Raw genomic sequence first — 22,083 nt, 5'->3', positions numbered from 1 at the left:
AGTAGGTGCTTGCTAAGGTGGGTAGCCAGTACGATCCATTTCACAGCTCCCCGAAGACAGGCTTGTGGCCCCAGGCTCTGAGTCCTTGGGAGCCACCACTTCAGGTTCCCCGGTCCCCATGCCTCCCTGTCACCAGTCAGTGCTGCGCTGCCACTTCCACTGCCATCTGCCAGCGCCAGCTGCCATCTGCCACCATCGGGCGCCATCCGAGGCCCTGGATTCCTGAGGCCCTGCTGTGCCCTGTTCTCCCCCCAGACAGTTCCAGTCTGCCGGCTGCTCCCCCGGGGTCCCAAGGACACCCCCTTCGATCCCACACCCCCAGGGGCTCCACCCAAAGGTCTGGGGCCCAGGGACCAGGCTGGAAGCCCCCTCTGCTCCCAGAGCCCAGCCCCCCTCCGGCCCTCCCGCCCCTCCGCCCGGGCTCTTACCACATCCTGCCGCAGCACTGCGTCTATTTCATCAGGCCGAGGATTGCTTTTTAAATAAATCTAAAAAACTCCACTTCCTCCTTGGCAAGTTCATTTTAAGTCATTTTATCTCTTTCCCCCCTATATTTTTCCCAAATAATGTGATTAAGTGACTCAGCGCTGGCTGCCTCTGGCAGGCCTCGCCTCTAATTCAGTTTGAGGACGGTCACCTTTGACCCCACTCTACTCTGGCTAAGAGAACACTTAAGCGATATTCTACCGCTTCCTACCAAGAGGCCGGCTGGGGTGGGGGGCGGCAAGGGTGGGGGGCGGCGGTGCGGGGTGGGGGAGTGAAACAAACTTTCACATAAAATTATGGTATATGGATAATTGAGAAGTTTAAAAACATGAATCTAATTGTGCAGTCCCCGGAGAAGCCCATATCGAGCCACCCTATAAGAAGCCTGGGATCTCCCGATGATGATTTATTGCTAAATCCTAGTATTTTTCAATACATTATAGTTTTTAAATTGTGTTTAAATTGAGTGTAGAGGAGCAGAGGCCATTAGGAGATGCAGAAATGATGATTATATTTAAATATTCATGCACGCAGTACCTTATTATTGAATCTGAACACTAACAAAATCAATATTAAGTGCGGTTTGACATGAATTTATTTATGAATTTCGACTTTCTAAGTACTGTATTTTTTCACTCAAAAATTGTGAGTATAATGTAGTAATGATATCAAAACACAGTGTCAGGGAGCATTAGCTGGGGAGGTTATAAACCTCTGGATTAGGGGGCTCCAGATTGCCCTCAAAAGTGCTTAGTATACAAAACCCAATTCTTTTTTTTTTTTTCTCCTGTTTCTGAATTGTACAAATCTGCATCCACTCCAGAGAGGCAGGGCGGGGGGGGTGGGGGAGGAAGAGATGCTGGGCCAAGTGGCGGGCGGGCTGCAGGCACTCAGCTTGTTCTAGACTGGGGTGTAGAGGATCTGGGGTTCTCTGTGCGGAGCCCCTCAAGCTCCACATCCAGGAAGCAGCCCCTCCAGCCAGGGGGTCCCAGAAAATCTGGTGTTCTTACTCCCTGGAGGGGGACACCATGGAGGTGGGGGGAGAAGGAGGATCTCCTTACCTCCCAGACTCTTGATTTGGGGACAGAGTGAAAGCAGGTGTTCTGGCCCCAGGAAACCAGGGTATAAGGAGCTCAAAAGAAAGACCCCCCCGTTCCCTCCCTGTCTCCCCAATTCTGGATCCAACTACCAGGTGCATATCCAAGGGCTGAAAGTTTAGGCCACCTCCCTCTGCTCGGCTCTTGGGCTGGGCGTTGCCAGCCCAGTGATGTTGGCGAAGATGACGATGAGTGTGCCCTTCCTTGCTATCCCTGGGCCCCTGGGGTGGGAGGAAGGGGCCTTGTCCCTCTCTCCACCTGCAGCTTCTCCTTTGCATGGCCCCAGGTCCCTTCCCCTGCCTACTGCCCCTACTCCACCTCTGCCCAGGAGGTCACTGCTGCTGCAGGGATGTCCCCTGCCCCCCGATGTCCGGTTGTTGGCTTAGGCAGCCCCAGAGCTGGGCAGGGCCCTTCAGCCTGAGGCGGTCTCCATGCACGTGGGATCTCCGCCACATCCCCTCACTCACACCTGGACCTCCCGGGGCCCTGGACACACACGCACACACACTGCTAGTGTGCGAGGGGTCTGTTCAGTGGCCAGCTGGGCTAAGGTCCCATTTTTCACGTGGAAATGGACTCGTTCATGTGCATTACTTTGGGGAGACAGGCAGCCTACACTTCCAACAGGGAAGGACCCCCAAACCGCCCCTGACTTAAGCTAACGACACTCAGCCCACCTCACATGGTAACACAAACTTGATCCTGAGTGTCTGCCACCCCAGGATCAGCACAGTTCAGTTGACTCCTGTCCCCCACACCCACAAACCCACAAACCCAAACCCGCCAACACCTCTCTTCTCAGCACATACCACATCCCACCCTCAGGGCACCCACCAACACCCCAACATGCAGGCCCAGGCACCTACATCTCCCAGAAGCATCTGTGTGGGCAGGGGGCCCCTAGCACACATGCTGGTGCACACCCCCAAAGGCACAGATGCACAAGCATCCTCACACAGCGGCCTAATAGAGAGAGGGAGCCACACCCTCAGGCCCCCAGAATCGCCCACCTTGACACAGAGGCCTACACATGGACACCCCAACACACACACAGGAGAACCCCGACACACAGAGACACCCCCACTTCTCAATACCAGCCAAAATCCCAAGCATGTCCACCCCCGCTGCCCCAAAGTGGGCTGGGGGCCGGGCAGGCAGCCCCAGCCCCTCACATGGATAGATGCAACCTGGGGTCGAGGGTCACCAAGCACTTGGGAGGTTTGATCCAGAATATTCATCAGCCTTTGGGGAAAAAAAATAGCCCACACAGGAGGAAGAGGAGGGGGGAGCCCAATCCTGACCCTAAACTCTTTTCCAGTAAATCGATGTATTTTGCTATAATTTTATTAGGAATATAAAAGAAGCCTTTTCAAAAGTGCTTAGGACGCAAAAAAAAGAGGCGGGCGATAGAAACATTAGTCTGTCTGTATTAGCAATCCCATAGTCACATTTTATTGTTACTGTCAGGATGCAAAAGCTGTGCTTAAAACAAAATAATACATAATGTATTACTGAGGCATAAACATCAGTGAGCCGTGAGTGGTCGGCGTTTTTTATTTTAAAAAGAAGATACAAAAAAAAAAAAAAAAAATCGAGGGACAGAGGTGGGGGAGGGGGGTAGGCAGCCTCCGGGGAATCAGAGTGGGGCTGGGACCCCAGACCCAGAGGACAGAGCAGAGGTGGGGGGCTGGTCCCCTGGGATGAGTTCAGTCACAACGCCACTCCTTATTAGGTGCCCCCCAGGAGCAATCTGTCCCCCAAAATAGCCCCAGCCTTGGAGACCTCCCTCCCTCCAGCCTCACCCTTAGCACCTCATGGTTTGTAAAGCACTGGCCCTTTGTCCTGCCGCAACCAGGGCTTTCACTGCATCCCAGGGAGGGAGGCTGGCAGCGGTTTTTGTCTCTGTTTTGCAGATAAAGACATTGAGACTCAGAGAGGGATAGTTATCAGCTCCAGGTCACACAGCCAGTGAGAGAGATGGTGAGGCCTAGAATCCAGGACAGGGCACCAGACCCCTGGTTCAGGGCTCTTTCCATTGTCCTGAGCTATCCAAGTGCCTGACAGTCTCCAGCTGGGTGCCTGAGTCCCTGGGGATTAGGAGGTGACAGAAGGTCTCCCTGCCCAACCCTTGTCCCCCTCATATCCACTTGCCAACATTGGTGACTATAATCTTAAAAAAGACAAACCAAATTGGTGCTAACATCCTCTAAGCACATCCCATCTACCTCCTCAGTCTGGCCCTGCCCTCCTCTGTCTCCTCTCCCAACCCCCGGCTCCCTCTGCTGTAGCCCCACGGACCTTTGTTCCATTCCTCAAGCCCACCAAGCTCACTCCTGCCTTAGGACCTGAGCTCCTGCTGTTCCTGTCCCTGGAAGGTCTTTTCCAGCCCTTTGCAGCAAATGTCGCCTCTTTTAGGAAGTCCTCCTGGATCACCCAATCTGAACTAGACCCTCCATCACTTTTTCTCTTATCTCTGTTTTTTCTTTACCTTTTTATCGCCTGTTTCCCCTGAACCAGAGCGTAAGCCCCAAGAAGGCAGGGCCCTGGTTGGCCTTGTCCGCTGCAGTGTGCATGGCACTCTGCACGTGCACAGTCCCTATTTGCTGGAGGGAATGACAGGTGGACAGTGCTGCTACCTGGCTCTCCTCGTGTGCAGTGGCTGGGGTGCATCAGAGCCCCTTGTCTATTTGACTCTGTCAGTCCCCATGTTTCTGGGCTCTGCCCCCCTGCTGGAACCAGAGCCCCCAGCCTGGGCCTGACCCACCCACAGCCTGCTTGCTGGAGGACAGGCAGCATCCCACTTTCTGCACCATCTGGTCTCAGCACTGCCTGTGACATCTGGGACGGCTCCTCCCCCATCCTGTGCATCCCCACCCCTCAGCTTTCCCGACATTCTCTGGCACTCCGGGGAGCAGGCTCTGCCTCCCTCACTCTGGGTTTCGCCCCAGCCTTGACCCTCTCCCCTGAGCAGCTGTGGGGATCAGGTGGGAGCAGGGACTCCTCCATCCTCCCCTCCGTCCTGCTCTAGGCCCCAGAGTCTCCCCTCCTCTGCCCACCCCAACCCTCCGATCCAGTCCCCTCAGGCGTCCCTCAAGAAGTGAGCCCCATGGCCCACTTGGGTGGCCACTGACCACTGACCCTTCTGGGAGGACTTGAGGGAAGCAGTGGTTAAAAATGGAATCAGGTGGTGGGTCTGAGTTCTGAGTCTGCTTCTGGTGAGTTGTATAAAGTTGTATAACTTCCAATACTTGGCTTTAGCCTCTTTGAGCCTCAGTTTCTTCATCTGTAAAATGGGGACAATAATGGGTGTCTACCTCACCCCGCTGGAAGTGACATAAGATAATGTTTGAAAACCCTTTAGCACAGAGCTCAGCCCTTAGGGGTGGCTTGGTCATTCAGGGAACGGCCAGGATATGGAGGACGCTGGGACTGACCCCCACCTCCACCCCAGCCCTCCTGGCGCTGCACCCCACTGTCACAGGGCACTTGGCGCCACCTAGTGGCAGGCGGGGGTGCCTGGGGCTGGGGGCGGGCGAGGTGGGGGCCCTGGAGCAGGGTGGATGCCAGAGGGGAGAAGCAGGCAAGAGCAGGTGTCCTCCCGCTCCCTGGGCTCTGCCGGGGGCCAGTGTGCACCCAAGAGGCCACCCTGCCTGCCCCCAGGCCTGGCGGCCGCCAGGGAAAAGAAGACCAGGAGGGGCCACGTCTGGGAGCCCCGAGGCCGGCTCAGGAGGGCCCTGGCAGCCCCGCCAGCCGCAGCTCGGCTCGGACGCCAGCACTGCCCAGCCCAGGAGACGCGGAGCCAGGCAGGAGGGGGCTGGGATGTCACCGGCAGCCCCCAGGTGGCCCAGCCTCCTGCCCATCCCCTCCCCCTCGGGACCTATGCGTGAGGTTGGATGATGCCTGTTCATTCATTCACCAAATCATTCCATTCAACACGTATTTGTTGAGTCCCTTCTCTGTTCCAGGAGATTGGCGAAGGGGCTTGCGGGGGAGGTGGTATAGAGGAAACAAGACAAAATCCTACTTCTGTGGAGGTTGCACTGCAGTGGGGAGGGAGGAGGAAAGAGAGGAGCGGGAGGGACCAGAAAAGCAAATACCTAAAATTCGCACTTTGTTTACACCAGCACAGATGGTAAAGTGCTGAGGAACAAAGAAGCAGGGTGTGGGGGGGAGGAAGGGGGATGGGTGGCAAGGGCTGCCGAGCTGCCTGGCTCTAATCCAGCTGTGTGACTTGGGGGTGCTATTTAACCTCTCTGTGCATCGGTTGCATCGATGGCAAAATGAGGAGTAATGAGAGCTCCCCTCCGGTCAGCTTCTCCCCAGGACTGAACGAGGCTCAGCACCCACGGAGGTTCTGTTTGCTCCGGGACCCTCTGCTGGGTTGGGCGAAGGCCAGGGCTGCTCCTTGAGACCCCACCGCAGCCTTTCACCATGCAGCAGGCACATGCACGTGCACACACATGCACACACACACACACACACACACAACAGAGGGGCCACCGAGGGGCCATGGACCTGCCGTGCATCTTGCCAAGGTGCCCAGGTGGTCTCAGGAGTTGGGACTGAGCCTCAACAGGTGAGTGTGCGTGAGTGCACACAGGTGAGTGTGTGTGTGTGTGTGCACACGGCTGATCGTGCCTGTGGCTGCCAGCCTGGGAGCCGGCTGTGCATCTTCACACTGTGGTGTTCCTGTGTGTCTACTGGGCAGGGGTCTGCCCTGGGCGTGTGTGCCCCGCATGAGGTGTTGGGGTGATAGGGGTTCCAGGAGCAGGCTGGGCCCTGTGCCACCTGTGGGAGGGAAGGGCCCTGACAGCAGCTGTGCTCACCACCAACTGGGGGGAAACGTCCTTCACCCCCTCCTCTTGGCAAGCCCCCACCCGGGGGCAGCCTCGGCCTGTCAGAGCTGGAGGGGAGGGGAGCTGCCCCACTTTGGAGCCCCTGGCGCTGTGGGAGTTCAGCCCTGGGATCGGGGGCAGTGGGGAATGGGGTGCAGAGTCCAGGGGGGCTGCAACTTCTCTCCTGCTGTTGCGATCGTGGGCAATGCCAGAGGCGGCTCTTTGTGCCGGGGTGCCAGGCTGTCACAGTTCAGGAGGTACCCAGGGAGGGCCAGCCCCAGCACCCCCAGGTGAGGCAGGCCTGGGTTCTGATTTTCAACCCCACCTCTGCGTGGCTGTGTGGCCTTGGACAAGTCACATGGGCTCTCCGAGACTCATTTGTGCCCCTGTAAAACAGCGATAAAGATATTCACCCCCGTGGGGTTTCTGGAGGGAACAGACCTCACAAGCAGACAAGATGCCCAGCCCAGTGCACCTGGCAGCCTCTGATTGTGGGGGGCTGTGACAATGTGAACGGCTGAACTGATGGAGCAAGTCCTCTGGGCCAGTCCCTCGGGGCAGCCCTGTGCATACCCCAGCTTGTTCTTTGAATCCTCCCAACAATTCTACGTGCGGGCTGCTTTCCTGCTATGCTCATTTTTCAGATGAGGACCCCAAGGCATGCTACAGTGGAGCGAGTGGGAGAAGCAGGGCTTGCACAGAGGCAGGCAGAACCCGAGAGCTCTGGTGCCTCTGCAGTTGATTTTGCCAAGTGTCACCAGGATGGCGAGAGGGAACTTGCTTCCTGCACCCCTAGTTTCCTCCCCACTTTAACAAGATCAGGCAGGGAGAATGGGTCCAAGGAAGCTGCCTCATGCCTCTCGGAGGATCCCGGAGCTGGAGGAGACCCCAGTCTCCACATCATCCAATATTCTTGTTTCATAGGTGGGGAAACTGAAGCCTGGAGAGGGAGATGCCCAGCCCCAGGCCACTCGGATTCCAGACCAGGCCTCAGTGTCAAACGCGATCCCTACAAGGAGAGTTCGTGGGACACGGGTGGGGGTGGGGGTGGAGAGGGATCCCCGGGCTCTGGGAGTGGTGTCATCTCTGGGCCTTCCGATCAGCGGAACAAGCCCTTCCTGGGCACTTCCTATGTGCCCGGCTGGAGCAGAACCCCTGGCTGCCCACCAGGAGCTCACAGCCTGATAGGGGAAGCCGAGAAGCCAAACAGTAGAAACCAGTGAGATGAACCTTCCGGTCAGGGAAGCTGAGGGGACCTCACCTGGCCACAGGAGGGGAGGGGAGGCTTTCCTGGAGGAGAAGGTGAAGCCTTCCCAGGCTCCCAGCCAGAGTTTGAGCTGGGTCTTAAAGGATGAGCCAGACATTTGCCAGAAAAGAGAAGGAAGTTCATTTCAGGAAGGGGGACAGTGTGGTCAAAGGCAGCGAATGTGGGTGAGATTGTAACTAAGGCTACACAGCACACCATCCCCAAAACTCAGCAGTGTAGGCAACCATGTGATTGCACCCACAGACTGTGTGGGTCAGGAATTTGGACGGACATGGGGAGAACCACGTCTAGGGTCTCAGCTGGGAAGACTCATAGGCTGGGGGTGTCTGAGAGCCAGGACTGGAACCAACCGAAGGCTCGTTCATGCTGGACCAGAACATCAGATGTGAGCTCTCCTCGTGGCCCCACCCCAGGGTCCAGCCTGGGCTTCCTCCCAGCTGGGTGGCTGGGTTCCAAGGGCAGCTGTGCTGAGAGGATAAGGCAGAAGGGCATGGCTCTTTAATGACCCAGCCTCGGAACTGACATGATGTCACTGCTCTCATTCTCCATTGGTCGAGGCATCCACAAAGGCCAGCCCAGACCCAAGGTGGGGCGGGACATAGACTCCAGCATTGGAAGGGTGGAGTGTCAGGGTCGCACTGTAAGAGCTCATGATGACAGATGTTGTGGCTTCTTTGGAAAACCCAGTTGGCTTCAGGGATCATGCCTGACCGTGCGTTCTGGCCTCCTGAGGCTGGGCTTAGCAGCACATGAGGGGACAAAAGGACACCAGGAAACAAAGGGAAACAAAACACCAGAAGACCGAGGGGAGTCACAGTCACCGTCCAAGGGCAGACGCTGATGTCCTGGATGTGACTCCCCAGGGTGGGCAACAAAGAACGCTGCCCACTTCCCATCCTTTCAGACACCCATACAAGGCTGGGGCTCCAGGGCCCCTCCACAGCCTCGGAAGGCTCTGAGGCCTGGAGTTTGGGGTACATTCTTGGAGCCAACATCCCTGGAGCCCCTTTATTCTGGGCTACTTCCTCTCAGGTGCTGGACTTCCCCCAGCCACCGGTAGAAGGGACAACAGCAAGTGGGGGTACCCCAGCCCCCTCCATTCTGGCTCTCTCCTTGCCCCTGGAGTAGGCCTGGGCTACCCCCCAGCAAGTGGTAAACCTCCAAAGAGGACCAAGTCTCCTCTTGGTGGGCTACGGTAAGGGATGGATGGGCAGGAAGGGGAGACACAGGAGCTTCTCTCACAGACCCTGACAGCCTGGGCCTCAGATCTCCCCTCCACCATGGACCCTCAGGGCTGGCACCAGTGGCCTCTCAGCCGCAGAGCCCCTGCCTTTTCTCTCAGACTCTCTCACCTGGGTCCAGGTAACAGTGCTCAGCAGCCAACAGCATCTCCCTCTAGAGGCTCAACTGGGCAGCCTCCATCAGCAAGGGGGAAACTGAAGCAGGGGTTTGAACTTCCAGCCTGTTAAACCTGATAACCCATTATTTGCATAGGAATCCTTCTCCCCAACTACTCCACGAGCAATTGGGGATTGGCACTGCCCACTTCATCTCCGTGGCCCAGCACAGAGAGGGCACATAGTAGGTGCTTAGTAAGTATGTGTTGAATGAATGAATGAATGATTTTTCTTTATTTCTGTATACCCAGTACTTAGCATTATGCTTGGCACATAGTAAGTGCTCAGTGAGCATTTGCTGAATGAGTGAATGAATGAATGAGCTTTTGTTCTTCTCTGCATATCTAATGCCCCAGAACAGGCCTGGCACAGAGAAAATCCAGATGCTCAGGATTTACTGAATTGAAGTGACAAAGCAGAACCCTTTAAGTGTCCCCAGGGGGGCTGGGGTCTGGGAGCTGTGACCACAGTCTCCTTCTACCTGCCCTCCTCCATGTCCCAGCGGGGGCAGAGCCTCCCCTTCCGTAGCACTGGAGCAGGGGTCGCAGGCAGGAGGGAGAGAGGGGAGGGGCAGACAGACACAGACAGATGCCCCTGCACATGGGGGTCCCTGTGAGCGTCTCTGGAGCCCCTCCCCCGCCAACCAGGCCACCCCCGAGAAAGGACGCTATTTCCCGACCCTCAGAGCACTCGGTAAGTTGGGGGAGCCAGTGGAGGGGGAGACAGAATCCTTCCTGGCAGTTTAAAGAGTTTTGGCATTTTCACGAGGGCACATGTAATATTTAAATTACTTCCACTCGGCACAACTGCCTGCCTGCCTTGCCTTCCCAGGTGAATTTGTAGGCGCTGAAATGGTCTAATTTCCCACACAAGCCATGTCAAATATAATTTGGGTGCAAACTTGGTAATTATACGTAACATCAGTCTGATGTTAAAAACACTGAAAAATTTAGCAAGAAGAGACGACTGGAGAGACACGAGTCTGAGGCCCAGCCAGAAAAAGGCAGGCCCGGGCCCCACCGAAGCCAAAGTCTTTAATTAATAATAGCATGTTTTCAGGGACTCAAAGGATGCGGGTCCCCAACCGTCTGACACTCCTTTGTCTACCAATTACCAGCGTGTGGCAGGGGGTGGGGTGGCAGGGGGGGATCCAGGTAGGAAGTGGGGCACCTAGATCCCTGCTGAGGAATTACCTGAGTTTGAGCTGGGGCCATGGCCCGCTCTGTGGGCGAAGGTTCTGCCTCCTGGTGACCCCACCCTGCTGCTGCCACCAATCCCAGTGAGTCCGGAGTCCGCAGGAGGTGTCTCCCCTTGGCTCTGTGGGCGAAGTGTGGGCAGGGAGTGAGGGTTGGCTAAAGACCAAGCTGTCCCAGCCACGCTTGGAGGACCCAGAAACATAGCTTGCTGCCCTTCTTGGTATGGATGGTTTTCTTTTCTTTTCAGCAAATTAACGAACGCTTTCGGTGAGGATGGGGGTACATAGTACATGCTCAACAAATATGTCTTAACTGCACGTATGTGCAAAACAAGTGCTAATTACTCCTCACCCTAACCCTGTGTGGATGGAGTGAGACCCTCCCCCAAGTCCCACCCCAGGAACAATGCAATGGACATCAGAGGCTAAAGGGATGGGCACATTTTGTAGTGTAGAATTGTGAACCCAAGCTCTATGACCTTGGGACAGTCACCAAAAGTCTGCCTCTCTTTCCTCATCTGTAAAATGGGTGTAATAACAGCCTCACCTCCTGGGACTGCTGTGAGTTCTGCACGAGACCAGCTGAGCAGTGCCCAGGACACCTCATGGGCCCGAGAACCATGAGCTCTTGCTTTGCTGAGGGGAACAGGTGAGGTGTTGCTTCATGGAATTACTCCTTAGAAGGGGTTTCCTGAAGCTGTGAGAGGGATGAGGAGTGGGGGCAGCTGGGAACCTGGGATGGAGAGACAGAAGTTTCCAGGGGACCATGTGGGAAAGGGCCTGCTGCTGGGGATGTGAAATCAACCTTGACCTCCTGGATTCCTTAAGAAATCTTCAGCAAAACGTCCTCCTCTGCGTGGGTTCACGTTAGGGGGTTGTGTCTGTTTGGGAAGTGTGGCCTCCAGGTGGGTGTGGGGTGAGCTGAGGGCACCTGTGGAAGGCGGCCACACCTGTGAGGTGGACATGATTGTTATTTACATTTTGTTCAAGTGAAAGCAAGGTTCTGAGAGGTTAAGTAACAAATGTGCCCACAACTTACACTCCAGCAGGGTTGGTTTGGCTTCAGCGTCCACACTCTTAACCTCTGTACTCCACTAAACACACTTGAAGTTTCTGCTGAATGGTAACAAAAACAGTAGCTCACATTAAGAAGTTCCTGAAAGCCAGATGCCCTGATAAGCCCTTTGCAGGGTTTATCTCATTTCCTCTTCTTATCAACCCCGTAAGATAACCCCATGGTACAGAGGAGGAAGCTATGGCACCCAGGGGTGAAAGGGCATGACCCGGGTCACAGGGTGTGGAGGTGGAGTGAGCTCCAGGCTGACCCCACAGGAGCTGTGCCCTTGGCCGTGAAGAGACCACCTGCCCGTAAGCCTCAAATGCCACACTTACCCTTCACCCCTGCCACAGCCGAACCCTCTACACAGTGGTTCTCGACCCTGACTGCCAGCTGGCATCATCAGGGGACCTCAGAAACAACTGATAACCGTACGACCAGCAATCCCACTCCTGGGTATTTACCCCAAAGAATCGAAAACAGGGACTCAAACAGAAATCTGCACACCTATGTTCATAGCGGCTTTATTCACAATAGCCAAAATGTGAAAGCAACTCCAGTGTCCATCAGAGGAGGAATGAGGAAACAAAACTTGGTCTTATCCAGACAGTGGAATATTAATCAGCCATAAAAAGGAATGACGTTCTGATACATGCCACTGCCTGGATAAACCTTGAAAACATGTTGTGTGAAATAAACCAGACACAGAAGGACAGATACCTTATGATTTTATGTAAATGAAATAATTAGAACATGCAAATTCATAGAGAAATTAGATTGCAGGTTACCAGTGACAGGGGTGAGGATGGGGAATAGGGAGTTAATGGTTAATGGGTACAGAACTTCATTTTTTGGGGTGATGGAAAGTTTTGGTAATGGATGGTGGTGATGGTAGCACAACTTTATGAATGCAGTTAATACCACTGCTATTTATTGTATACTTGAATGTTGTGAAAATGGGAAATTTTATGTGTATATATGTTACAATAAAAAAATTAAACAAGCGAACAACTATGTCCAGGTTTAAAGTGGTCCAGGTGCTGCCTGGGCATCAGGATTTTTTAAATCTCCCACTGCCTTCACCCTGGCTTCACCTTGAATTTTGAGTAGGGCCTCTCAATCGTCAATGTGCACGTGAATCACCTGAGGATCTTGTCAAAATGCAGGTTCCAGCGCAGTCAGTAGCGTTTGGTTAGGCCTGAGATTCTGCATTTCTAACAAGCTCCCTGGTGCTGCTGACAAACACCGTCCAAGGACCACATTTTGAGTAGTGAGAAGAAATCAGTGGTTCTCAAACCTGCCTGCACGTTGGCATCTTCTGGGTGGATGGAAAAAATGCCAATGCCTGGATCCAGCCCAAAGACTCTGGTTTAATTGGCACACACACACACACACCCAAACCCCTGCACATTTGAATCACCTGGGCTGCTTTGAAAAAACACCTATGCCCGGGTCGCACCCCAGGCCAAGTGAACCAGTGGTTCTAAAAGGCTGCAGGGATGCTCCACTCTGGGTGGAGAACTGCAGGTCTGAACTGTCTCTCACCTGGTACCTGCTGTAGTTAAAAATCTTTAAAACCCCAGGTCTCTAGCTTCGAGGCATTAAAAATGCCTACTTGACTAAAAGGGGAGAAAGAAAGGTAACAAAATAAGGTTACAGTGGCTAAGAGATCTCAGAGTCGAGAGGCTATTCTGGAGGTTTCTCTTATGCAAGCTCCAGCTAGATATCCCAAATGGCCACAGTATGCCAAGCCCTAACCAACAGTAGTCTCGATCTGAGATTCTATAAGTTTCATTCACTAAGTTTATCTCTCAGAAACTTAAATCCACCAGAGTGTTCCTATGCCAGACAAGTCCTAAAACCCAGAGGCAATGCCTCTCTAAGAACATCAACCAGAGGCAGCCCCTTCCCCATACTGCCGACACCCCATTTAATATGAACAAGTTAGGGTGGTCATTGCTTAGACACCCCTGAACATTGAGAAAGTGATTAAATGAGAGGAAGGAGTAGCAACAGACAAGAAAGAATTTTACAAAGGATTACGAATACTGAAACTTATACACACACACACACACTAGGATATTAGAATAGCTACAAGGAAGTAACCGAAATGGTGAAACTATAACCCATAACATCCTTTGAAATTTGCTCTATAGCTATTTGTTGATTTGTGCTTTGAAAGTTATCATCTTTCTGTATATATCCTATATTTCACAATAAGGAAAAACTGAAACTGTGGCACTGTAACCCATAACTATCTTTGATATTACCTATATAACTGCTTGTGGAGCTGTACTTTGAAAGTTATTACCTTTCTGTATAGATATCATATTTTACAATAATGGAAATAACTGGAATTGTGGAACTGTAAGCCATAACATTCTTTGAAATTTGCTCTTTAATTACTTGTTAAATTGTACTTTGAAAGTCATCACTGTTATGTATATATGTTGAAGTCCACAATTTTAAAAATGCATTTAGAAAAAATCCCTACAGGGGTCGGGTTCAGGGGTTTTGGTGTGGGGCCCAGAAATCAGCATTCTCCATCCCCTTCCGCAGGGGAGCTGAGGCAGGTGGCCTTTGGGGCAATGTCAAGAAACACTCCTCCAGCCTCTGTTCTCTGGGGCTCCTGGGCCCCTGCATAGGGAGAAGGGAAAGACCACAGAGGGAGCTCGAAGGCCAGGGTGATGAGGGGCAGCGCCAGGCTGTGACCTCCCGTCACCACCTTGGGACGGGCACGGAGGCAGGACCCCTGGCTTTCTGGGAAAGCACGGGTGGAGCAGCAACTGGAAAGCCAGACGGAGGGCTCCTGTCTAGCCAGTTCTACCTCCTGGCAACCTGGGCCTCCCGCCTGGGCAAGTCAGGACAACAGCCCCCCCACCCCAGCCCGCATGCCTCCATTCTCTTATTTCCAGAATAAAGAGACAAATCTCACCCTACCTCACCTGGGATGCATGATTGTGTGTTTTATTTTTATATTAAAGTAGTAACTGCTCGAGGCAAAGATTTCAAACAGATCAGAAGCATGTTATGTGACGTTTCTTCCCATCCCAGTCCCACTCTCGGCGGTAACCACTTTTAATAGTTTTTGTCTATGGTTCCAGACATTTTTTTGCATGTACAAACATATTTTGTATATACTTTTCAAAAAAAAGGATCGTACGTATTGTTACAATTTGTTTTTCACACTTCGCAATGCATCATGGATATCTTTCCCTGGCAGTCCATGAAGATCTCTCTTATTTTATTACAAGGCTGCATACAAGCCCACAGTTTGGGTATATACCATAATTTATTTAACCATTCCCCTACTGATGGACATTTAGGTTGCTTTCATTCTTCTCCTGTAATAGACAATGATGCATCTGACATTGCAATCTTACACCTGCAAATATACCCACAGGTCCATTCCCCAAAATGACACTGGGGCTGAACCCCACTTTCCATCTCTCTCATTTTATAAGAGGTTGACAAGCTGGAGTCTGCATTGTGCATAGAGATCTTTAACGAGAGGGACAGGCTGGTGACAAACAATAACACTGAGAAGGATTTTGGTTAGAGACTGATGACCAACAATTCCCTCATTTCCATTATCACAACCAGTGCCAGCACCATCATCAAACCACAGCTAGGTCATCATTCCCACCAGCCTCACCCCCAACACGATGCCATCATCATAACCAACACCTTTATTTGCATATCAGTCAGTGTTCTCAGTTGCAGATAGCATAACTTTGCAAAAGAGCATCAGGCATAAGGACCCCCATGAGGAGCTGGGGAAAATGCAGAGGTGTTGTACTTTTTCATCTGGGTTATTGCTGATGTTCTCACAAACATTGAGGACTGACGGTTTGGTGTGCTGAGCCCTCTATCATGGGACTTGCCCTTATGAAGCTAGTCACGGCAAAGCAGAGGCTAAACTTGCTTATAATTTTGCCTAAGAGTCTCCCCCTGAGTGCCTCTTTGTTGCTCAGATGTGGCCCTCTCTCCCTCTCTAACTGAGCCACCTCGGCAGGTGAACTCACTGCCCTCCCCCTTACGTGGGACCTGACTCCCAGGGGTGTAAATCTCCCTGGCGACACAGGATATGATCCCAGGGACGAATCTGGACCCAACATCGTGGGATTGAGAATATCTTCTTGACCGAAAGGGGGATGCAAAATGAAACAAAATAAAGTTTCAGTGGCTGAGAGATTTCAAATGGAGTCGACAGGTCACTCTGGTGGACATTCTTATGCACTATATAGATAACATCTCTTTAGGTTTTAATGTATTGGAATAGCTGGAAGTAAATACCTGAAACTACCAAACTCCAATCCAGTAGTCTGGACTCCTGAAGACGATTGTATAACATGGTAAATTACAAGGGGTGACAGTGTTGATTGTGAAAACCTTGTGGATCGCACTCCCTTTATCCAGTGTATGGATGGATGAGCAGAAAAATGGGAACAAAAACTAAATGAAAGGGTAGGATGGGGGGGATGATCTGGGTATTCTTTTTTACTTTTATTTTTTATTCTTATCCTGATTCTTTCTTATGTAAGGAAAATGTTCAAAAATAGATTGGGGTGATGAATGCATAAGTATATGATGGTACTGTGAACAGTTGATTATACACCATGGATGATTGTATGGTATGTGAATATATCTCAATAAAACAGAATTTTTAAAGAAAAGGGCATTAGGCATAGACTTAAGTATAAATAGCTAAAACTAGAAAACTGGAAAAACATCAGAGAAATTCTTTATGACCTTACGGCACAAAAGCAAAAACCATGAAAGAAAGACATCGATAAATTGCACTTCACCAAATCTAAAAACTTCTGCTCTTTGAAGACATTAAGAAAATGCAAAGATAAGCCATGGGCTAGGAGAAAATATTTGCAAAATGCATATCTGATAAAGGACTGGTAAACAGAATATACAAAGAACCCTCAAAACTCAATAATAGGAAAAGGAACAACCCAATAAAAATATGGGCAAAAGCTTTGAATAGACTCTTCACCAAAGACATATGATGGCAAATAAACACACAAAATGGTGCTCAACAGCATTAGTCATTAGGAAAATGCAAATTAAAGCCACAGTGAAACATCCCTACACACCAATTAGAATGGTTCAAACAAAAAAACTGGCAACACCAAATGCTGATGGTGGTGCAAAGCAACTGGAACTCTCTTATGTTGCTGGTGGGGATGCAAAGTGGTACAGACTCTTTGGAAAAGTCTTTGGTGATTTCTTATAAAGTTAAACATATACTTAATATACCACCCGCCAATACCACTCCTGTGTATTTACCAAAGGGAAATGAAGATGTATGTCCTCACAAAGACCTGTATATGAATGTTTTTAGTGGTTTTCTTCATTATCACCAAAAATCAAAAACAAACCAAATGTCCAGCAACAGGTAAATGGATAAACAAGTTATGGTACATCCATTCAATGGAATATACACAGCAAAAAAAAAAAAAAAAAAGGGAACAAACTACTGATTTATACAACACAGATGACTCCCAAAAGCATTGTGCTAAGTGAAAGAAACCAGACTTAAAAGGCTATAGACTGTATAATTTCACTATGTGACATTCTAGAAAAGGCAAAACTATAGGGACAGAAATCAGATGGTGCTGGGAGTTTTACCGCTTGTCATGTACTGTTAATGTTTAACAACTGGCTTGTGGGGGGGGGTGGAGAATATACATATGTAATATATACTTTTATAAATTTATAATATATGTTTATTACAAATTTTACTAGTATAAAAGATACATAGCACACAATTTACAAATAAAACTGTAATAAATCATAGACAATTGAGTCTCACCAGATGCTGTTCCAGTTTGCTAATGCTGCCATTATGCAAAATACCAGAAATGGATTGGCTTTTATAAAGGGGTTTTATTTGGTTGAAAATTTACAGTTCTACAGCCATAAAAGTGTCTAAACCAAAGCATAAACATGAGTCTACCTTCAATAGAGAAAGGCCATTGGTGTCCAGAAAACCGCTGTTAGCTGGGAAGTCACGTGGCTGCCATCTGCTTGCTCCCAGGTTGTGCTTCAAAATGGCCTTCTCCAAAATATCTAAGCATCAGCCGGCATCAGGGGTCCATACTCCAAGCATCTTGAGCTAAGCCAACAAGCGTCTGGGTCTGTGCCAGCGTTTTTAAAGGACTCCAGTAAACTACTGGGGACCCATGCTGAATGGGCGGGGCCACGCCTCCATGGAAATAATCTAATCTCCATGGAAACAATCTAATCCTAATACCCCACAAGATTGGATTAAAGATCGTGGCTTTTTGTGGGGGACATAACATATCCAAACCAGCACAGATGCTTTAGTTAATTTTTGCCAAACTCATGTATCTGTAGCCAAACTGTGGTTACAATTGACAAAAGTGTAGTTCCAATATGAATGTTTGTTGATATTTCTTTAACGTTAAAGAGTGAAACCACCTACCCTCACACACAACTTGGACACTCATGAATGAAACTACCTCCCCCCCATGTACAGTCTACATAACCAAGACTTGATTATTCCATTGTCTTCCTGCTATCCAGGGGACTCTTGGCCAGGCAAACGGCTTGACTGTTCATTGAAGGAACTTCCCATCAACTCTTCAATGGAAAATACCCTAAGATTCTTTGCACCCTAAGATTCTTTGAATCCCTTGCCTCAAAATTGCCCACCTTGCTACTTCCACAAATCCTGGACTGTTTTGTTGTGACTCTCACCCAGTCATCATCAAGCCCCTGCATTGAAAGACACTCAGTTTTGTCTTGTCAACAGGTTGTGTTGGCAGTATTTGGAGAACCATCATTTGACAAGAGTAAGAAAAAAATAAAACTAATAATATCTAAGACATATGTAAGAATTTCATTTGTTCATCAAAGATGTGAGTAATTTCTCTGCTGAATTGGATAATAGTTTTTAAATACTGGAAGAATATTTCCTCTAATTTTTGTCCTATTCACAGTGTAATGGCTATAAATAAGACACAATTTTAAATTTAATCTGTATTACTGCAATTTTCTCCATCACTTTCTTATGTCTAGAAAGTCAAGAAAACTCTGATTATAGCATTTGCCGATTTCCCTAGTATAAATATTTCCACCATGGCCAGTTTCAAGCTATCAATATGAGGTCACGGAACTCAGTATTGGGATATAATATAATAAATATAATTTGTCTCTAAGTTTATATAATTTAATATTTAACGACAGCTGAGTTTAACAACCAGATTGTGAAGTTCCTGAAAATTTTAACAATTGGCTCCCATGAAGTGGTACCAGCCAGCTCTAGCAAACACTGGGATCGAGTTCAAAGGGTCATGAAGGAACTTTTGGGGCTACGGAAATGTTCTGTATCTTGATCTTGGTGGTGCCAGTATGTAAGTTTGTCAAGATGCATAGAACTATACATATCAAAAGGGTGAATGCTACCATATGCAAATTATACTTCATAAACTGGGGAAAGGGGGAGGGGATATTAGCTCCCATGGAGTCAGGCCCAGAGGCTGTCCTAGGGGAGGGTCTTCAGCTCCCACCAACAGCTCAGAGACCACCCCCTGCGTCTCTTCCAAATTGAAATCCTGTGGCTGCATCCGACTGATGGAGGCTAGCTCCCAGGCCCACACTCTAATGTCAGGGGGGCTGGAAAATTGCATTTCTGATTCCTACCTGGGGAGGGCAGGACCCATGTTATGAGAGATACTTCGAATCCAGGGTTCCCAAAGTGCTGCGTGGTCACGGAGCATGGAAACCATCCCCTACATTGTCTACCAGTTACTGCTGCCCACACATTAATGTCCCCACTAGTGCCGGGCAACAGCTGTCTCCCCGTTATCATCAGTCAGCCCGGATCCAGCCTTCCGTGTGCAGGTGCACTGTTAGACACCAGCGTGAGGACAGGTATAGGAGGGGTCGATTCCTAAAGGAGCTGCTTGGGAGGCCTGGCCACCTGCCCTGCAGTGCAGCGTGCAGCAAGGTGACCTAGGAGGGGCGAGACGAAAGGGGCTGTAGGAGCCAGGCAGGGAGAGGCTGGACTAGAGAGGAAAGAGGAGGTTCCCAAAGACGGGGGCATTTGAACTGAGCTTTGAAGGATAGGAAAGACCTAGAGAAGGACAGCAGAAGGCAGAGAACCCCTCGATAGGTGGGCCAAGGCTTGGGGGCAGGGATGTGCTTGGCCCGTGAGGGTATTTGACTGGGAAGGGGAGATGAAGGCACTTTTTCTTATACCTCTTGACTGGGACTTCAGAGAAAGAAATATATGTGAAACACCCTTACACACACATGCACGCACACAAAAGTAATGTTTCACCAAGCAGTACCTACTCTTACTACATGCGAGGCACTCGGATATTTTCTATTCTAGTTTATCCTATTGCATTATTTTTTTTTTCATTGCTGGTCATCATTCTGTAATGGATTTCATAACGCATCCATGGCTCACAGCCTGAAGTTTGGAAAACATGGGGCCATAAAACTGGGGGGAGAGGCAAGGGCAGGGCCGGGGAGGGCCTTGCACACCAAACCAAACTGTTTGGACTTCACCCTGCAGGTTCTTGAGCACAAAGACCATGTGTGGAGCGGCAATTTGAGATGATCGATATATACCATCTATGAATATTTAAAATGCATGTAACCTTTGACCCGGCAACTCCACTTCTAGGAATACAGCCTAGAAAAACACTCACTGAGGAGCATGAACGATGACATTTGCCACAGCATGGCTTCTGATCAGAAAAACAGAATGCAACCTCAACGTGGGAAACACTGCACTCCTTCAAAAGAAGGTGGTCTGTTTCGGTGTCATGATAGAGAGATCTCCGGACATTCGCAGAAAGGAGACAAAATCAAGTCGTGCAAGCAGATGCGTGGTTTGCTTTTGGTTTGGGATAAAGCAAAACCTGTATGTGCGTGTGTACATTTGGTATGTGAATGGCTTTCTAGAAGATCTGGAAAACCCCATGCCAAACCTAACAGCGGTTGCCAGGCGGGCAGGGAAGAGAATGGGGGCCCGTGCAGGTCAAAGGAGCCTTCCACATCTTACTTTTTGTAATTTTTCCAATAAGCACTTATTCTCGAAGGACTCACATGGTTTTTAAATGGCAATTTAAAAATCGGTGGAGCAGAGGGCACTTTTAAGGCACTGAAACTCTTCTGTATGATACTCTAATGGTGGGTACAGGATAGTACACATTTGTCAAAACTTACAGAACCATACAACTCAAGAGTTGAACCCTATTGCAAACCAAGGACTTTAGTTACAAATAACGTATCCATGTGATAGGGACGATCCTCACCCAAGATATTAATAACAGGGGAGACCCCAAGTTTCCCCTTCAGGATGGCCAGTACTATGGAATCACTGGCAAAGAAGATTTTAAAGGAATTTAGTAGCCTAAGTTACAGGCATTTTTGGAGCTTATTTTTTGTATGATAAAATGGACACAAGCCAAGATTCCAGGCAAACAGTAAGCAAGAAATTTCCCTTCTTGGAAGTTTATTGCAAATCCATTGAACATTCCAGAATGTATGGAATCAGACAGCGAGATCAGGAAAAATGGTTGAACAGCAAAAATTAGAAGTTTTCCCTTAAGACAAATACCGTAGAGTCAGGCAAGATTAAAATCCCAATTTACATGTTGTGTTTGGGAATATTTCAGGCAAAATGTAAATCCTAATGAAGTTAAAAGCGTCATTCTTTGGACTAACTGAATAAATTGATTGAAGTTGTTTATTATGTAATAAATGAAGTTCCAGTTATATACACAAAATAAAGCGGTTCTTTTTTTAAAAAAAATAGGGCAAACTGTGTGTGTGGAGAGGGTATATGGGAATTCTACTTTCTGGGCAATTTTTCTGTAAACCTAAGACAGCTCTAAAATTAAAATTTATTATTTAAAAAAATAAGTTGAACGTGGGAATTAGGATTAGTGCATGGGCATGGGGGAAGGGGAGTCTGGGGGGGTGGGCTGGCTGGGGACCCCATTAAGCCCAGAGCTGAGTGCAGTGGGGTTCCAGGTAACTCCCTGGAAGAGGCAGTTATAATCCAGTGCGATAAACATTGGGAACTCTGGGAACCCAAAGAAGATCCCCGATCCAACCTGAGGATCCCGGAGGGCTTCCTACACAAGTGGCCGGAGCAGGAGTGGGATGTGTGAGCAAAGGGGCTGAGCAGTTGTGGGTCCTGCCGTGGGCGGCTGGAGCATGGAAAGAAGCACCCTGGGAGCCCAGGGCTGGACCCCTGGTCTGGGGGCTCCAAGCTTCCATCCCCAGGGCTGCAAGTTGAGTGAGGGCTGCCCCCTCAAACACACACACACACACACACACACACACACACGCACACACACACACGCACGCACGCACGTGGTTCCTGGGAGCAGCTATGCCCGAGTGTAGCCCTCATTACCTGGCTGTGGCTGGTGGTTGTGGAACCTCCCAGAGCCAGTCCAAGGGGGGTGGGCACAGACCCGCCTCTTCCCCCAGCCACAGCTTCATGGAGAAAGGAAAACAGCCCCCTCCTGCAAGAGCCCCCAACCCGAATCACATCTGGTTCGCATTGGCCGTTTGGTTCCAATCGTCCCGCTTCCTGCTACCGTCTCGGGGCACCCCGGACCACCCCCACCCCAGCTGGGGAAGGAGTGCCAACCACCCCCTCTGCCGCAGGGTTAAGACCTGCAGCCACTCCCCAGTGTCCACCGTCCACTAGCCAAATCCTCACTGTGGCCTTCCAGGCCACCCACAGTG

General features: G+C 50.0%; 1 pseudogene; it reads left to right on the top strand.

The window, feature by feature from the left end:
• Positions 1-20,680: 20,680 nt before the first annotated feature.
• On the top strand, positions 20,681-20,918 carry LOC119520943 (annotated as a pseudogene).
• Positions 20,919-22,083: the final 1,165 nt, after the last annotated feature.

Source organism: Choloepus didactylus, chromosome 2 (genome assembly GCF_015220235.1).
Source record: "Choloepus didactylus isolate mChoDid1 chromosome 2, mChoDid1.pri, whole genome shotgun sequence".
NCBI lineage: Eukaryota > Metazoa > Chordata > Mammalia > Pilosa > Megalonychidae > Choloepus > Choloepus didactylus.
Note: the sequence above shows the minus strand (reverse complement) of the source record. Positions and strands in the feature narration are given on the sequence as shown.